Here is an 8,788-nt window from a genome sequence, read left to right as displayed (position 1 = left end):
CTGTTTGACTCCAAGTTTTGAGTCACTTTTGCAAAAGCCCCTTAATTATATAATAAAAATTTAGATTTGTTCGTATACATTATATTTTAAAATTTTAAAAACATTTATAAATTATTAAAACTTTTAAAAGTCTCACGTTTAGAATTTTGTGATTAGTGGTTTAATTTTTTGCTATAAAAACTAAAAATAATCATAAAACCATATGAATAGGAAGTCTCATTTACGATATTTTCAGATTCAAATATATATATTTTAGTATCATTTTAATTAAACTATATAAATATAAAATATAAAATATTTTAATTTCAAAATTTGCATTGAAAAATATTGAAAATTTAATATTTTAATTTCCAAAATCTGCACTGAATTAAAAAAAAATGATTATAAATTACTAAAACAATTAAAAGTCCGACATTGAAATTTTTGTTATCAATGATTTAAAAAGATTCAAATGATCATTAAATCATATGAGTATGAAGGCTTATTTAATAGATAATCATATAAAAGTATGTTATATATATGTTAATATCATTTAAATTTATTTATATATCATATAAAATTGATAAAAGTGATTGTTTTGATGTATTTATTATAAAATGATTGTAAATAAACAAGAGAGATTGTTTTGATTTATGTGTTCGCATAAACTTAATTATATACATAATATTTACTGACTCTCAATTATTTAATATATATTTATTATTTTATTATTTTATAATATATAAAAATGAAAAATATGTAAAAGTAATTTGTATACACAATGCTTATCCCGCGAAAAGCGTGGATTTTAATCTAGTATGTAGTATATCATAACCTATTGATTGTTATGGTTATTTGGTGAAGTAAAGTTTTTTTTTGTTACATGATCAGATTTCCCTTTAGATGGTTTCTACAACGAAGATTGATTGATTTGAATACTGTGATTTGAGTTCAGGAAATGTTTTTCATAAAACATTTACCAAGAAATGTTCCTCATAAAAACCTTACCAATCAATCTTATCTGCAATTCTAATTTCTTAATCATCTAAACCGCTTTTAATTCTCTGTACCTTCGTTACATTATACTTTGTTTAGCTTAATTTGATAACTGAAATATATCGAATGATCCAGATTTTCTTTAGATTTGATCCCTTAATATTGTACTGCACCTCTTTATAGAGTGCCCTTAGAGTGTTCTTGTCGTTAAAAAGGATGTTTGTAAGGAGTTCGCACAATTGGCAAGTATTTCGTAATTCGGATGTGTGCAAACTGCAAACAGTTTTATGAGGACGTTTTTTTTTTTTTTTTTTTTTTTTTTGTAACGGTGTTTGTTTTGAATCTGTTATTCAAAGTAACCAACTGCGCGAATACTCCAACAAAACGAAAAACAAGTTTTATACGGTCAATGCCGTGTTAAGCGGGAAGCAAGTCTATGAGCTTTCAGCGCAAGATAAGAGCTATGGAGATGGAGAACCATATAATTAGTGGCAATTTCTTCCATCATTTTATTTAACATTTTTAAAACTTCTAAATATATTGGTTTCACATATCTTATCAACCGAAAACGGGTAGATGAAAGTATTAGTTTCCAAGTATATTGCACATAATTGTGTGTGTTATTTTTTTCTTCAAAATTTTAATACGAAAATAAAAAATCAGACTCTCTCTGGCGCAGTTCCCAATGAAGAATGCTTGGAAGGTGTCCGGCAAGGCTTCTGCCCTGAACCCACCGTCGTTCACCTCCAGTGAGCCTATCCCTCCGCCCCCTACCCCACCTGACCCACCGGATCCAGCCTCCCCTCTATCCCCAATCCAATTTCCACCCCTTTCCTCTGTTTTTTCAACTGGTTCTAAGTCATTCTCTTCTCAGAAAAGAGAGACAAGGACCCCGACTCTCCCACTAACTGCTGCTGCATCGACGCAACAGCTTCTCCCCTCAACTGGTGCCTCCCCTGTGGCTCCTGCAAACGCAAAGAAACCTGTAATTGAATCTAGAAGAAAATATTTTCCTAGATCTGAAAACATCACTGTTCAAAGTACTGTCTCTGGTTCCCAGCAAGAAAACAATAACCTAGATTTCAAAATCCTTGAACCTAAACACTCCACACCGACTCAAACAAACAAAGCCTCGTCACTTCCCGCCCAACTACAGTTACAAGCCTCAACTGAAAACCCTCCCATTCCACCAACTCAAACTACCATTCCACCTCCTCAAACCACCTCCCCGCTTGTAGAACCCCTCAGCTCCACCACACATTCTCTTCTTCCCGATCCTCCTTCCCTTGTTGAAAAAATAAGGGCTTCTGAGAATAAGACTATGAGACGCTTAGCTCCTGTCACTCTCGCACCTTCGGGAAGACCAAGAGTGCTCATCCCAGACTCAGTTTTCCAAAAAGGAGCAGAGATGCACAAAGATTTCATCATTTGTTACTTCAATGGAAAAGCGCCTCCTTTTAATCAAATCCAAAGTGTTTTCAACCATATGTGGGGGAAAGGGAAAAGACTAGAAATCCACAAAAACCCCCTCAACCGATCTGCAATTGTAAGGATCCCAAGTGATTACCTGAGGCAAAAAATCCTAGAGAAGAACATCTGGTATGTGGGAGATTCAATGTTCCACACAGCGCAATGGTCCTCACAGCACTCTGCTTCTACACCGTCTCTCAAAGCTATAAGAATATGGGCTCATCTTATTGGGGTACCATTAGACCTCAGGCATGAAGAAGGGTTAAGTCTAGTTGCTGGACTTGTTGGAGATCCCAAAGAGACCGATGACTTCACAAAGAATCTTGTTAGCTTGACGGTTTCTCATGTTAAAGTCGAGGTTGACCTCACCTTGCCTCTGCCACCAGTTGTTGAGTTTGAACGAGAGAGTGGAGAAGTTGTTGAAGTAAATGTTCATTATCCATGGGTTCCTCCGACTTGCTCTCATTGCCATGAGCTTGGACACATTGTCCGTAATTGCCTCACCTACACTCCTCCAAATGATCCCCCGGAAACTCAAACTAAAGCCCAAGGAAAAAAACCAATTGATCCTTCGATCAGCTCAACCCAATCAACCAAAAAAACCTTGCCCAAAAAGAAAAACTCTAAGCCCACCCCAACTCCTCAAAAGTTTGCTCCAATCCTTGGCAACAAGTTCTCTTCACTGCCTATGGACCTGCCTACTGCCACCTCAAACCCTCCACTTGCTGATGCAATGGAAGTAGACAAACAACTTACCCCATTTCTGGAAAATTACGCCTTGGCCTCCCCTGATCCAACCCCTAGGCCTTCACTCAAAAGATGTCGATCTTCACCAACACTCTCCCCGCCAAACACCTCTAACCAAAACCCCAATCCTTTTTCCTCTCGTTCTCCCTCACCTTTTGTACTCCCAAGCTCTGACATAGCCTCGCTAACAGTCCTCCAACTACCTCCAGCCACAGAAAAAAATTCCCCTTCCCCTCCCCCAGTTCCACAGCTTTCAGCCACAGAAATCAACTCCTTTCCGCATTCTGACCAATCATCCTCCATGCCTCCTCCTTGTATAAACACTGACCCCACAACCTCTCTTGCTATCCAGGAAGCCATCTCTCATGGTGGTGACCTTCCCATTTCAAAAACTGTCCCTATTACATCTTTTGTTAACCAGCAAGCCATCTCTCATGGTGGTGACCCCTCCCCCCCCTTTTTAACTAATGAGTGTCAAGCTCTTTTTTTGGAACACTCGTGGCCTAAATGACCCGAGAAAACATCGGAATTTTATTTCTTGGCTTCTTTCCCATAAGCCTCTTTTTGGTGCTTTATTAGAAACTCATATCAAAGAACTTTCTTTGGCTCCCCTAATGTCCATTCTCTGCAATACCTGGAACTATATCTCTAACCACTCTTCTGACGAAGACGGAAGAATCATTTTGATATGGAAAGACCCCCTCAAGCTTCAGATAGTGCATCAGTCCAGCCAGTCAATGACTGTAACGCTCTCTCTGCCCAATCAAGATTCCATCTATTACACTGCTGTCTATGCTTCAAATCTCAGTGATGAAAGAGTGGATCTTTGGGCTGAGCTTCTGCATCTCCAAGCGACCCTAGATATGGACAACAATCAGTGGATGATTGGTGGTGACTTCAACCAAATCCTACATCCACATGAACACTCTTCTCCATCTGTAGTTGTTCATGATAGCTTGATGTATCAGTTTCAAGACTGCTTGTTGCAATGTGGTGTGTTTGACTTGCGCTTTAACGGACCTTCACACTCCTGGTCCAATAAGCAACCCGTAAAGCCGGTGGGGAAAAAGCTTGATCGTCTCCTCGTCAATTCGCGAACCATATCTACCCATCCTCATGCCCACGCCTCTTTCCTCCCCCCTCTGTTCTCCGACCATAACCCCTGCATTTTAGACCTAGCCTATAGCCTCCCCTCCACTGGAACAAAGCCCTTCAAATTCCAAAACTATCTAACCAAACACCCAGACTTTCTGAAGGTTGTATCAGACGCGTGGGTTCAGGCCGGAGGCACAAGCTCGACTCTAGCACAACTTTGTTGGAAACTAAAGAACATCAAAAAAGATCTAAAAACTTTAAACAGAGAGAATTTTTCTAAAATTCAAGAGAGAGTGAGCGAAACTTACAGTTGACTTCAACGTGTGCAGGTGAAAGCCCTTCAAATACCAACTCCGCAGCTGTTCCAAGAAGAAAAGGACCTTCACCAGAAGTGGCTCTTCCTGCGAGAGATCGAAGAGAGCTATTTCAGACAGAAATCTCGAATAAACTGGCTTCGAGAAGGAGATTTAAACGCACTTTTCTTCCACCGAATGTGTCAAGTAAGAGCAAGCTATAATACCATTCGCTGCTTCCTAGCTGCTGATGGAGTACTGATGACTGACCCTGTGGAAATGAGCAAGCTGGCTGTTTCTCATTTTAAATCAATCCTCGGGCCAGAAAATGGCTACCGACCAATGCTGGCCTCTCCTCATCAATGGTTTCACAACCTCATGAATTTCCAATGTACACTGCAACAAACACAAGTTATGCTTTCAGTCCCAACAGCAGAGGATATAAAGGCTCTTTTCTTCAAGTTAAATCCTAACAAAGCCCCATGGCCGGACGGATTGACTTCTGGATTTTTTAAACATGCTTGGGAAACTGTGGGTAAAGAGATGATAGTTTCTATCACAAATTTCTTTGAGATGGGGTTCCTGCCAGCGACGACGAATGCAACCATTCTATCACTCGTCCCTAAGTTCCCAGGAGCTACAAAAATCACGGACTACCGGCGTATATCATGCCTAAACACTATCTACAAAGTAATCTCCAGACTTTTCGTTGCAAGGATTAAGCCAATTCTACAAGGTTTAATACTCCCGTGTCAAACTCCATTTGTTAAAGACCGACTGTTGGTGGAAAATACTATACTAGTTAGCGAGCTCGTACATGGGTATCACAAGAACAAAGGGACCCCGAGGATTACCATTAAAGTGGACATAGCGAAGGCTTTTGATACACTTTCATGGAATTTCCTCTTCTCATGTCTGGAAAGCTTAGGACTTCCTCCTCATTTCATCAAACTGCTTAAAGCTTGCATCTGCAAAACGAGCTTCATGGTCGGTTATAATGGAACTGTAAACGGGTACTTCAAAGGAAGCAGAGGTTTGAGACAAGGAGACCCCCTCTCCCCTTATCTCTTTGTAATAGCTATGAACTGTCTATCATTCATGCTTAACTCCGCAGCAGCTCAGGAAAAGATAAAGTATCACGGGGGTCGTCAAAAAAAAAAAAAAGAGAATGGCGAACCACAGCTGAAAGTATATCACCAACATCTTTCTCAAGCTAATGTGTATTCTTTCTAAGACTTTTGAACACAAACCATATGTATTAGCCTGTAACTAAAGATTAGACATTGTATTTACTTAAGAATTTGTATACCAATTACAAGAGTTGGTGAGTTTATGAAATGACGAGAGCTTTGTTTTTGACTAGTAAGATATTCGTACTAGTGTGGCAATTGTGCAAGTAATCCAACACTTTTTGTGTGAATGGTAATTAGACAAGAAATAAAAAATAATGAAAGAGGGTTAGTGTAAAAATGAAGAAAGATGAACAGGATAGAAAACATTACAGGCGTGTATTGCTAGAATAAATTCCCTCTGCAGTGTGTTCCTTTGGAGAGGTGATATTGATAGCCATAACACTGCTAGGGTCGCATGGGAGACAGTGGTCCTAACAACACAGCAAGGAGGTCTCGGCGTGAAGGATCTTCATACATGGAACAAAGCATGCTGTCTGAAACTAGTGTGGCTTCTGTTCTTTAGATCAGGATCAATGTGGGTGGCTTGGTTCAGAGAAGTTGTACTCAAGGGATCGATCCACAACTACTGGACTACAAAGCCAAAGGTTTCATTCTCTTGGCTCGCAAACAAGATCCTCAAACTTAAAGATGTTGTCTACCCATTGATTAAACTGCGATTGGAGAATGGACTATCTGCTAGATTTTGGCATGACAACTGGTCCCCCCTAGGAAATGTTGCTACACTGCTGAACGCTCAATCATCAAGGTTAGGCATTCCTCAACAAGCAACAGTGGCCTCACTATTCCGTAATGGATCATGGCGTCTTCCACCTGCAAGATCAGAGCAACAGCTACAACTTCAAGCACATTTAACTACAGTCAACCTCACAACTGAGCCAGACTACTTTGAATGGGAGATAGAAGGAAAGATCTCTAGCAAGTTCTCTACTGGTGAAGTGTATCATTACCTGAGACGGGCGCATGATGAGGTAAATTGGGCGACTGCGGTGTGGACCTCCTACGGAATTCCCCGACATAATTTTCACACTTGGCTAGTAGTTTTGGATCGCTGCCCAACACGGGATCGTCTTCTACGTTGGGGCCTTCAGGTTCCGCCTGTCTGCTTACTGTGTAACAGCTTCCCCGAAACTCGTAATCATCTCTATTTTGAGTGTGAATTTGCCTATAACTTGTGGTTGAAAAGCTCCAGAAGATGCTCCCTTACACCCTCACACAACTGGCCGGACGCGCTTAATCAGATGATTACTTTACCAGCTAGTAGAGCTTCAAAGGCACTTCGATTACTCACCCTACTGGCATGGCAGTCAACAATATACTGGACGTGGAATGAAAGGAACGCCAGACTGCATTCCAACTCTTTTCGTTCTGCTGATCGTCTCTTCCGGGTTGTAGATTTACAAATCAGAAACAGGATTCAAAGTTTCAGAGAATCGAACCCACGCCTATCTTCTAGTATGATGCAGACATGGTTCCGTCTTGCATGAAGCCTCATCTCTCATCCATCTCACTTGCGACTGCTCTCCTCTGTATGATCGTCGATCATCTCTGTTCTGCTGGAAAATACCAGAAGTCGTTAACCTTTCTCCATCAAATGGGTTTACTGGGCTTAGGGCTAAAGAAAGTTCTAAACTATTAGTTTCACTATTGGGTATTTCTCACTTAAGATCTTAATGGTCTTGTAAACGTTTTTTATTTTTGCTCTTAATTTTGAAAGCCAATTTTCAAAAAAAAGTATATTGCACATGATTGATGGTGTCGTCGGATAGAACCAAATAATCAAAGAAACTGTTACGTGTCTTCAAATAGAGCCAAATAATCAAAGAAACTGTTGCGTTCGACACGCTATAAGTCAAGTCAGTCAATCTCTTTTGGTTACAAATAAAGATTAGTCAATCTTATACAACTAGAATCACACTGAGCCTTGCGCATGGTGCAAGGCATGGTGAGATAATGCGAAAAAAATTTGATGTTATATATATGTAAAAATCCTCACATACGGGGAAATAGAACATATTCCGGACCTCAACTTTGCATTACCGACGGTTTACAATAAATACTAGGCGGTGATCCGTGCCCTGCACAGGATAAACTAATTATCAAAATGTGTAAATTACATTATTTAGATTATGTATATATTATAATAAAGTTGGATATTGTACCACATTTTAAAATTATTAAAAAGTTGATTGTTCACTGCTTTTAAAATAGTTTAAGGTTTTTTATTTTTTAAAAATTATTTTTTTTACCAATCAAAATTTTTGCAAACTAGATTCTTCCAAATTTAAGGAATCCGATTTAAAATAACAACCCACTTCTTAACAAAAACTGAAAAATATGTTTTCTTAGTTTATTTTTTTTTTTTGGTTTTCTTTGGTAATAGTACATGACTTTTCTTTGATGAAAAAGTACGTGACTTTTCTAATATTTATGAAAGAATAAACTCGATATCTATTAGAGACAACTGCATTTTCTGGTTCTTCTAAACATTGCTATTGCCAGAACACTCATTTTCAATTAATTCAACACCCCTTATGCTAGCCAAAACTACATAGACATCTTACCCAAATTACCATAACATTTCAACATCAGTAGATTAATAAAACATAATAACACATTTTCACTGAATCACTTCTGTATTTCGATTTATTATAGAAACAGAAAACACTCCCTTAATATACCAATTGACCCGGTCGGTTTTTTTAGTGATGTGATTTTAGGATGATGGTTCTTTTTTTGCTTGAGATAGTTGTGATTTCTGTAGTGTATAAGCGGACAAAGATTTGCGTTATATTAGCTAATATACAAAATTTTAATTTAGGAGGATTTCGGTAATCATTTGATAATTAGACGTAAAAAAATTAGAAAACTATATAGAGTTTTTTTTTGACATTGAAAATAAAACTTAAAACGACACTATGATGCTCTGTTTTGGCCAGTTTCAGCTAGCCAGCAAGGAGCAGAGCGTTCGACGTACGGGTGGTTGCTTACTCGTGATCTTCCGCCTTTAGCAAGGCA

This window comes from Brassica oleracea, chromosome C4, assembly GCF_000695525.1.
Source record: "Brassica oleracea var. oleracea cultivar TO1000 chromosome C4, BOL, whole genome shotgun sequence".
NCBI classification, from domain to species: domain Eukaryota; kingdom Viridiplantae; phylum Streptophyta; class Magnoliopsida; order Brassicales; family Brassicaceae; genus Brassica; species Brassica oleracea.
Note: the sequence above shows the minus strand (reverse complement) of the source record.